Below are 11,108 nucleotides of genomic sequence, written 5' to 3' on the forward strand. Positions count from 1 at the left end.
TATATCAAAAATGTGCATTCTTTGAAGGGACCAAAAAGTCACACTGCCTCGGAGAGTGAGTCACGTTCCTGCTGCCCTTTGATTTAATGCCATCTGCTGCACACGTTTACCTCTTTGCTGGCAAGGTGTGATCATTGATTTCCTATGGTCTTTTCTGGAAGGAAGTTCTGCTTCCTTGATGATGACTACAAAAGGGAGGTGACCCCGTTCTCATTCCAATGCATACCCTGCACTTTTATATTTCTGCTAGGGCCACAGGAACACTGAAGCCTGTGAAAAACACCCTCTCTGTATTGCTGCCGACCTGGAACATCTTTTCTCCCCCTCGCACAACTCCACTGTGCACGAACATGATTTAGGGCCCAACCTCAAATAGGGCATCAACCAAACTGATATAAGCTTGTGTGTAAATAGGACATGAACGCACACCTAAATGTGTGTGTGTGAGAGAGACAGAGAGAGAGAGAGACAGACAGAGAGTAAGTTTTGTTGTATCTGAGTAATTGTAAAATTATTCTATTTGATTCAGGAAATTGACCAGTCTAAAGACTTTGTTTCTCTGGCTGGATCAACTATCCAAATCAAATAGAGTGATAAACTCAAGTATCTAGCAAGGTCCATTACAAGGCGGGGAAAGCATCAGGTGGTTACGGTTGGTGCCAGCAAAACAGGCAACTTCGCCCAAAAGGATTCTATTTGCTGATATAAAGGAAAGAAAAAGGAGAGGCTTTGGGGGTGGACCAGTCAGCAATGTCGGCGATGAACTGCTCAAAGCTCTATCCTTAGCATCCACATAAAAGTCCCAAAACTGGGCAAGAGTAGCATGGAAGAATGGGGAAATAGTAGGACCCACAGGGTCCTGGAAACCTACAAGAAGAACTTTATAACAGCAGATCTGGGTCCTGGGGTCCTCCTCAAACTAAGGCACCAGCCAAGGAGAATATAGGCAGTAAGCTTCGAACCCCTACCAAGACCTAGCCGACGAACATGATATTCTCCACTGTTGAGTGGAGAGTGAGATCTGACTCTTACACGAACTCTGGTGCCCCTTTTCTGACACGTCCCCTGAATGGGGAGGCCTGGCGGCACTCAGAGGAAGGATAGCAAGTTACCAAGAAGAGACTCGATATTCTAAGAGCATATATAGGGGGAGGAGGTCTCCCTCAATCACAGACATAGGGGAGGGGAGAAGGGGGGAAGTGGGAGGGAGGGAAGAATGGGAGGAAACAGGGGAAGGGCTAACAATCGAGATGTAATATGAATAAATTTTAAAAATTAAAAAAAAAAAAAAGTCCCCAAACTGGGAGGCAGAAACAGGAAGGTCACTGGGACTGGCTAGCCAGGCAGTCTAGCTGAATTGATGTGCTCCAGCTTCAGTTAGCGACCCTGTTTCAAAAGAATAAGATGGAGAGCAGATGAAGAAAACACTTGACGTCAACCTCTGCCTCCCCGTGAACAGGTACAAACCTGCACACACATTTGTGTAAACACACATGAACATGGTACTTGTGCATACACTATATACAAAAAAAAAGTGAAAAGGACCCACTGTTTATAAAGGCAAATAAATGACATCATCGGAGACATGTTAGAAGTGAACTGCAGCCTCACAGCATCTTTGTGTTGTAGAGAAGAATGAATAAAGTGGAGACAGTGCCAGGAAGCTGGCCTCTGGCTGCCTAACAAGTTCCCCTACTTGCTCTTAACCAGCATTTAATTCTGTCTTGTCCCCAGTCTCCGTAAAATGGGACTAACAAAATAAGGCCCTACCTCCTGTGTTGCTATGAAGACTAAAAAAACAATACATGTGTAAAGTGTTTCAAACAGCATTAAAAAATAAATAAAAAATAAAACAATAGTAGGATCAATATCCTTTGATCCTAACTTTATAGAAAGTTACAAAAGGTGCAGAATATTTGCAAGCCGAAGCAACAGGCAGGAAGCTCATCTTACAGAAAGACCCACAACAAACCCATGTCATCAGAAGTCTTTCCATTGATGTGGATTGGGCTACGTGTGTGTGAACAGACACACATATGTGGATGTGTGCTCTCGTGCGTGTATTTACAGGCAAGAAGACAGCCTCAGGTGTCTGTCATCCTCACCAGCACTGTCAACACTGCTCTGGAGCTCACCAGCCAGGCTGCCTACTGAGCCCCAGGCATCCTCCTGTCTCTGCCTCGCCAGCAGGCCATCGTGCCTGGCATTGTTATGTGGGTGCTGGAGATGGAAGTAGCTTCCTCCCACTGTGGGACAGCCAGAAAGAAAACATGTACACTCAGCTGTGCCTGGTGCTTCCTGCTATGACTCTTCCTGTTCCTGGAAATAATGCCAAACTTCCCCTGCTCCTCCTGCCCGAAGCAAAGGGCAGGACGAAGAAGTGTTCGACAACTTACCTACGTCCTGTAATGAATCTGCATTAAAACTGCTACCTTACTAAACAACAAAGAGTACAAAGAGCCCCAGGCACTGAGTAACAAAAGTATAGAGCCAAATTCAACATGAAGACTGCCTGCTCTGCAAAGGTATGCGGAGGTTGTTCTTCCAAGGCGGCCATTTTATATTGCAAGCCTAGAGTTCGATGACACAGGAGGCAAAGGAAAGTTAAAATGCATAGTCATACCAGATAGCAATGTCTCTTTCACAAACTTGGGGATAAACTTAACAGATAACCAAAGAACTGGCCAATCAGGGAAGGGAAGTCAGCTGTCTGGCCTCTGGGACACCCAAGCAGTCAGCTAATTGGCTTCATTTTTCACTCTTCAATTGATTGATTCTGTATCATACAAACCCAACCTGCTTCGATCTGGGCTTACATTAGTGACAACTAATAAGGTGACCCAGGTCCAAAATGCAAGCAGGTAATAATGGCCACTGCAGAGGATGGAGCCAGAAAGCTTAACCAACTCCAGGGGAGAAGCCCAGGCTGAAAGGCACAACATGAAAAGAGAAAGCTTGCTCTACTGCCATCCCTAGGCGTGAAACTGTAAATTAAAGAACGGGCTGCCCTGCCGTCTGCTGCACTGAGCCAAAGCAGACACATCTCACAGATTCACTTTAATTGGGGGTTTCATTCTAACCGAGGCAGATTCCACCTCAGCAGATGCTCGCCCCCCCCCCCACACACACACACTCCTGCCCACACACACTTGGGGTTTGTTTTGCACATTGGAAAGACCATGCAAAATACCTGCAGCATGGTCTCTCAGAAACAGGATGGAATCTCCCAGTTTTAAAATGGTAACAGATGTAGTTTCAGCTTTAATACACACTTCTCTCTCTCTCTCTCTCTCTCTCTCTCTCTCTCTCTCTCTCTCTCTCTCTCTCTCTCTCTCAAAAAAAAACAAAAAACAAAAAACAAAAAACAAAAAACAAACCACCTCCTCCCCATTCAATAAATGTCACAGAGTAACTAAAATCCTTCCCCTCAGCAATGATCTGTAGCTGGAGAATTTTTAAATGTCTGTTTATTTGCTTGTTTTTGTTTGTCTGGTTTTAGAAGTGAATAAATGGCTCACTCCTTTCCAGATTTTCAGCTCTATATATCAACAACTTCCATCTTATCCTATTTTTCACCGGCTTGTTTATAATGAGTGGTGTCATAGTCGTGTTTCTTGCGAAAACGAAAGAAATCAAAAGCGCCTCGTGATTCCAGGAAAGGAGGTTTCTTAGTAGACATGCCTGCCTGCTATTGATATTGTAAAAAGGTTCCTTTTACATGGTATTAGATGTTGAGAGCACATCATATTGATCTAGAAATAAAAAGCTTGATTTTTTTTTTTTTTTTAGTTCAGCCAACCTTTGCTTTCATAAGCACTTTATAACACTAAGGAGAGGGTTTTGTTTTTAATTGAGGTAAACAAATTATACTTGGAGAACCTTGCTATTTTTAAGGAATGAAGGGTTTGTGAGCTTTTTGGCAGCACTTCAGGTAAAATCATGAATAAGTCTCACTCTTTGAAATTTGGCCCAGGCCTCTCCCCATGTCAGCACTGCCTAAATCCTAGGATAGTATTTTAAACTATTGCTTCCCCCCCCCCCCCCTTGTTCTTCGTAGGAACAGTTGGGAGCCGTTTTCGGAGTCATTTGCCCATGCTCAGACGCTGAAAAGGCAAACTGGAGCTCAGCAAGGCCTAATGCATACGCTGTGTACTCTCTTTCCCTGAAAATAGTGATGGTGGTTGAGCCGGAAACCGCAAGTCTGGGTAACGCACTGCTCGCCAGCACTGCCCACCGGACAAGCACAGCTTGGGCAGTGACCATTTCTTCCCCTAAGGATACATGTTTTGCATTTGTTTCTGCACTTTATCTTAAAGTTCATACCGTACCACTGGAGGAGGAAATCAATATTTCAAATCATCTGCTTTCCCTGCCATCCAATTCCTCTGCACTCAGGGTAGCTAGCTTCGCAATACTAGTCTGTGAGCTAATCACCGTCCACCGAGCAGCCCAGCCTCTTTATCAGAAATTCTTTGCATTTCCTTAGCAACATGAGTGCCCTCTCTAGAAGAAAGATGTTGTCTTTTGGGAGATGCTTTTCCTAGTCAAGTTAAACTAACTTTACCCGGAGAGAAGCCAATAGTCTGCCTCATTCGAAAACGATCCCTCTACAAGGTTCTCATCTTTCTTTTCCAAGACTCCCAACCTGTCCCCTAAGAACCTGACCGGCACCACCCTCCCTCCTTGCTGCCCACCACCTCCGGTTTCCAAGGAGTTCGCACGTGATTGCCAGTCTATCGAAATAGGGCCCCAGTCCTCCGCTTTTCCACGTTCGGACTCATTTCCTATCTCCTTAAAGATGCTGCGAAGCCTCCTCTGGCTCTAGAGCAGTGTCGCCGCGTGCCTGGCGACACCCACCGAGTCTCCCTGTACGCTTCCTCCAGAGGAATAGCAAACGGCCGAGTTTCTGCTCCCTGCGATGCTGGTTGGAGCCACTCGCCCGGAAACTTAGCCTAAAGCATTCAGGTCCAGGAATGGGAGGCGCGGCGCTGCCGAGGAATCCCCCACAGCCAGCGGAGCTGGTGGCGGGTGTGTGCTTCAAGCCTCAGGTCCGCGCCTTGGTCCTCAAAGGCGAGCAGGGGTTGGTTTCTGACTCATCGACAGCCACACTCGCGTCACACACACACACACACACACACACACACACACACACACACACACACACACACACACACACACACACACACGGCGCGCTCACGCAGGTTTCTGGAGACTGGAGTTTGCCAAGCCCGAGGGGTTCGTGGCTTTCGGCAACCAAGAGCTACCGCGGGCAGGCGTAGAGAGAGCACCCGGAGCCAGCCATGCCGGGCGGGTGGCTGGGAGAAAAGCCTCCGGAGGATCGCAATCTACAAGCCAAGGCGCCCCCTTGACCCTACGCGTGTCTCTTCAGGGTTCCCAACTCCACCTCCAGCGCAACCACCTCGGCAGCTCCTCCAAGTTTCGGCTCGCAACCCCGCCTGCCCTCTCTCGCCGCCCTGCGCCCCGCGACCGGCCGGCTAATATGGGGGCGAATCGGCGCCCCATCGCAGCGGCGGCCGGGGAGCTGGCGGGATCTTGGGGCCCGCTCCTGGGCGGGAAGGCTGCTGGAGCCTCTCGGATCTCCCCAGCGGCTTATGTATTATTCACTCCGGCGGCCGCGGCGGGATCCGGAAAGCCCACGCCGGGGAGGAGAGGTCGTCACCTGGCCACTACTACTTTGGCTATTTGTGTCTGGGAGACGCGGAGGGTGATCAGGGGATAGGAGAGTATATTTTTCAGTTGTTTGGCTTTAGGGCTTTGGTTTTTTTATTTTTTATTTTTTTTCCTATACGCCAGCTCACAGGAGCGCGCTGAGATCTGGGCCCCGGAGGGAGCGCGCCAGCGCGGGCAAGCGCGGCGGGCAGCCCGGAGAGCGACTAGAGGCGGGCGGGCGGGCGGGCTCGGAAAGAGAGACGCCGCAGCAGCCTGGAGAGCCTTGCCGAACCGTGCAGTCCCCTTCGGCACTCTCAGCCTCGCGGGCCCGCGCCTTCGGGTGCGCGCTCCACCGGACCCAGGAACTCCCTGAGCCCTGGCCGGGCCACCGAGTTGGTGCCGCCTTCACCACTGCTCTTCCACCTAGCTCTAGCCCCAACTTTCCCAAGCCGTACACACACAAGCGCGCGCGCGCGCGCGCTCACAGACAGACACACACACAGAGACACATACACACACAGACACACACACACACAGACACACACACACACACCTCCTCCCCTCCCTGGACCCTGGCTCCACTTCCCTGTGTAGTTGGAAGATGACAGATGCCTATAGACTTTCACCAAACAAGCGGTGGGGGCAGCAGACTACAACAGTTATTTAATTAAAAGGCATTTCTCCCCTCTAATTCTCGCTCTGGCTCCCGGAATAGCTTTGGCACCCTCTCCCAGACCCTGAGCACACGTCTGTCTCTCTCTCTCCAGGTAATCTGTGGCCGGCGAATACCAGTCTCCTTCCACGCCCCCACTTCCCTTCTCCACCTCCAGCTTCCACGGCCACCCCCCGCCGAGTCACACCGATCCACACACCTACAGGCCGGCAGCGGGGAGCGTGCAGGACACGATGCAGCCGGACTGCATTGCACAGTCATCAAAGTTAAGTGTGTGTTTGTGGGGTGCTCGTGAGCGCCCAGAGAGGTGCGGGGTCGGGAGGAGTGGAACCTCCACTCTGCATATCACCACCACCCCCATCCCCGCGGGTCAGGGGACGCATCTACTTGAGATTGCAGCCATTTTAGGGAAAGAGGTGGCTCCGGGCCCCAAGGGAGTGGAGGAAGGGACAACACGTCGCGGGGGGTCTCACAGCCAGGCAGCCCGGGGGGCTCAACTGGAGGGCGGGCGAGCGCCCAGCGCACAGGGGCGCGGCGCCCGCGGCGACTTGGTGAAGGTTGCGCTCGAGTTCCTTGCTTTTGCCTGGAGTTGTCCCGGGTAACGCACCAGCTCCTGCCTCTTTCTCGGGTTCCCGCTGGGCTGGGAGGTATGGGGGGTGGGGGGTAGATAGGTGTCCATAGCAGAATGGGCACCGGAGGGACGCGCCAACCCCTGGAGCTGGCGCTATGGGAAGGGGGGGTGTATAGAGAAGGGGAACACCTCTGTCTTCGGTTGGCGCTGACCCAGACAGTGCGACCCACTTGGCCCCCCATCCTCCCCACCCCCTCCCGAGAGTCTGTCTATCCGCCTGGTGCTAAGTGAGCGAGCAGCGGGGGGCACAGGGAGACGCCGCCCGGCACAGAGCCACCCCTTACCTGGTTGGAAGGGGTTTCCCAGGAGGAGCCGTAGTTGTAAAAGAAGGAGGAGAGGAAGGTGTCTTCCGACAGCCCGCAGCCCGCCATGCTCTGGATGCAAATAAAACCAGGAAAGGAAAAAAAAAAGGACACACACACAAAAGCAACCAAAAATGTTTCCAAATCAAACGAAACCAATAAGGCAGCTAAAATTCTCCCGCAAATAAAGAAAAGGAGGGGGGAAGGGAATGGCCGAGGGGAAGGGAACTCTCGGTGATGCTCCCTCTCAGGCTGAGCAAGGATGCTCGGGCTGCCGCCGCTGCCGCCGCCGCCGCCGCCGCCGCCGCCGCCGCTGCCGCCTTCTCAAGACGGTACCTAGAGAGGTTCGTCCTGACTCCGGCAGCCGCCGCCGCCGCCGCCGCCGCCTGTGCCGGCTGCGTGTATGCGCGCGTGTGTGTGTGCGTGTGCGTGTGTGCGGTGTGTGCGCGCAGAGCGAGAGACCGCAGGGGAGGCGAGAGAATGAGCGAGACGGGATGCAGGGCGCAGAGGCAGAGCAGGCGGGCTGGCGTGTGCGCGCGAGGCTGGGTGCGTGCGTACGTGTGTGAGTGTGTGAGTGCGTGTGCGCGTGCTCCCGCGTGCGCGCGCGCCTGGGTGTGCGTCTGTTTGGGGAGCTCACCGGAGAGCCGGGGCCATCACGTGGGCTCCCCGACTCCGCCGGCTGCCGGGGACAGCCTGTACTTACAGCCGGGTCCACTAAATCAGCCCGCGCCACCAGACCTTTGCAGCCCCTGCAGCCGGCCGGACCTCCTGGTCCTCCCCTCCGGGCTGTACGCCCCTGGGACGGCAGAGGGCGCAGGTGCTGCCGCGGGCAGGTGGGTGGATGAGGAGAGGGCCGCCCCAAGCCAGGCCAGGGAAGAGAGGACGCCTGGGAGCTACACAGCACCCGCGCCTTCCTCAAGCCTTCCTCCCACTCTGATGAAAGATCTTTTTCATCTTAATTCCTAAAATTGCCTTCCATGCAGGGACCCTTTTCCCAGCCCCAGGAAAAATTGTGTTCACACCGTTGCTATGTCTGGATTTTCTTCCTGTTTAGTGCCACTAGTCCACCCCAATCCCGGGCGCAGGCACAGACACACATACACACACACACAAACACACACACACACACACACACACACACACCCTCACCAGTGGCTGCCTTCTCAACCATTCCAAACGCAAACCCACTTATTTCGCCCGTTGCTGTAGTAGGCGAAGTCAATGCTACATCAAACTAGGCTAGGCAGAGAGGACTGGAAAGTAGATTTAGGGGACAATACTGCCCCAGCAGGAAGAAAGGCTCTGGTCTGGTGTTCTGTTGATTTAACCGTTCAAAACGAAAAGATTTTGTAGCTTCTGCACTAAGAGTCAGTCCCCTCGAGTCACAATTCTTTAAAGAGATATGTCCTCTTTAACTCCATTATCTGTAATAAAAACGTAAATAGATATAATTTCCTCCCCTCCTCTAGCCAAGGTATTTCGAGACCAAATCTTTGTCTCAATAATTGAGTAGCTGAAAGCTTTTTTTCCTACTGCAAGATATTCTTTCCTTGCTTCTCCTGACTCTTTATATAGATATTTATAGAAAGCAAAATTCCAATAAAAAAAAAAAGCATTATCTGTGTATGATGGTCTTTCCAGTACTTGATCCCTCCTAAGGAAACCTGCAAACAACTTCTTAACAGTTCATATTGTTTTCTTTCTGAATCTCTCTTTCTGACACCAATTTTGTTTTTCCAAGAGTTCGCACTTCCTCTACTAAATTCCCCACGTGAGGCCCATCTCCTCTGTGGAATAAACATTTCCACAGCAACCCAGTGATGTCACAGACCTCGGGCTCATGATTGCAGAAGGGAAATAAAGCAAGGAAACGGATCTCTCTAGAAAGACAGCTCTCTTTTTTCTTGCAAACAGAATAGCCCCCTAGTTTCTGGGTTTGTATATAGACGACATGTCTGGCTAGATGCTTCTTTTCTTTTCTTTCTTTCTTTCTTTCTTTCTTTCTTTCTTTGTGATTGACTTATTACAAAATTGATTTTCTGAGATATGTCTAACGACCTTTAAAAAAAATAGGTCAACATCCTGTCTTCTGGGTCCCTAAAGAATGACATTTCAAATCACTGCTCCCTAGGTGCACTGACCATTTAGATTTTTAATAAGGAGGAAAAGGTTTGTTTCTTCCCAAAAAAAAAAAAAAAAAAAAAAAAAAAAAAAATGCTGGAAAGAACATTAAGGGATGAAATTTGAAAAGCTTAAAAAGCTGGGTAGTGGTGGCACACACCTTTAATCCCAGCACTCGGGAGGCAGAGGCCAGCCTGGTCTACAAAGCAAATTCAGGACAGCCAGGGCTACACAGAGAAACCCTGTCTCAGAAAAAACAAACACCATACAAACAAACAAAAAAATAGGGATGAAATTCGATGTAGTAACTTCAGAACCAAGTAATTCTAATTGAGCTTCAAAATGCAGTTGGATTATTTTTTAAAAGTATTCAGCCTACAGGGGGATTCTATTCAGTTGTCCATGACTGGTCTCAACCATGTTGATTAGAGAGCCTTCCTCTGTTGGTCCTTCCCTACTCCCTGGGTATCCTGGCTGAGATGAAGAAAGGACTCTTCCTCCTGCTCCCATTTAAATCTCAATGATGAGGTACCACTTTACCCACATTAAATACAGCAGAAATACAGTCATGCACAAAATCTGGAGTTAACCTTGGGCCTTACTTCCTGTTCCCTTTCCAGGCCAATGGGAGCTACTTTAGTCTCTGTTATCAGTCCTCCTACTTGTTGAATGGATGGATGTATTCATCACCAAAAAAAAAAAAATCTGGAAGGACTTATCTCCATTCTATAAACGGTAAAGTGGGCTCAAAGATGCCCTGGGTCAGGCAGCTAGGGCATGAGAGGAAATAAATGCAAGGCTTATCCCCTCTCCAGTATAGCTGAGTGTGTCAGTGTACTGGCTAGTTCACTCGTGTGTGTTCACAAATGGAGACAGTGATCCCCTTTGTCCCCAGTTGATAACAAGTAAACATTAGTCCTGGGCCCTGTTAGACAGCTATGGGGGAGGGGCTGGTTGTCCTTGGTTTCAGGTTTATGGTGCAGGATCTTACTCTGTATCCCCAGATGACCTAGAACTCACTATGCAGACCAGGCAAGTCACAGCAATCCTCCTCCCTCAGGCCTGAATGTTGGAATTACACGAGTGAGCCACCATACCGGAATTTAATTTTGTTTTATAGATGGATAAACCGAGAGTCAGCGGCAAACTCTTGCCTCCCCTCCAACGTACACAACTGGGTCTTGACGAATGACTTTTCAGCTCAGTGCTTCTCTTTATCTGAAAGGTGGTCCCTCCCGTTGCTAAACACATGAAGGAACACATCCAAGGGCCCACCAGACATGCCCAGGGCCTGCAGAGGCATCCAGAGAGAAGCAGGAAGGCCCAAGTGACAAGAGCTTCCTGGGCACACTCCACTCAGGGGAGCATCTGAACACATGAATGTTGGTCTCTAGCCATCAACATTTGGCTCCCCTCTAATCTCTAACATTTGACTTTTTAATAGGGACACCTAAAAGAAGGCCACCGGGAGTCCGTTTCTGATCAACTGTCTCCTTTCTCCATCCCTCATGGCCCTCTCCTGGGGCAGCCATGTCACCCCAAAAGAATTCCTCCCTCCCCGGTAGGTTTGTTCAACTGGCAGGAGCACAGCAATGCGGAGGTTTGGTTGCTAGTTTTCAGCAACATGAAAACAAACCACCCTTCTCCTGCCCCGCCCCCCACCAAACCCCCCAGGGCCAGAACAGATGGAGCTGGGCCCCTTGGGAAGCCC

Source organism: Acomys russatus, chromosome 22, assembly GCF_903995435.1.
Source record: "Acomys russatus chromosome 22, mAcoRus1.1, whole genome shotgun sequence".
Classification (NCBI taxonomy): domain Eukaryota; kingdom Metazoa; phylum Chordata; class Mammalia; order Rodentia; family Muridae; genus Acomys; species Acomys russatus.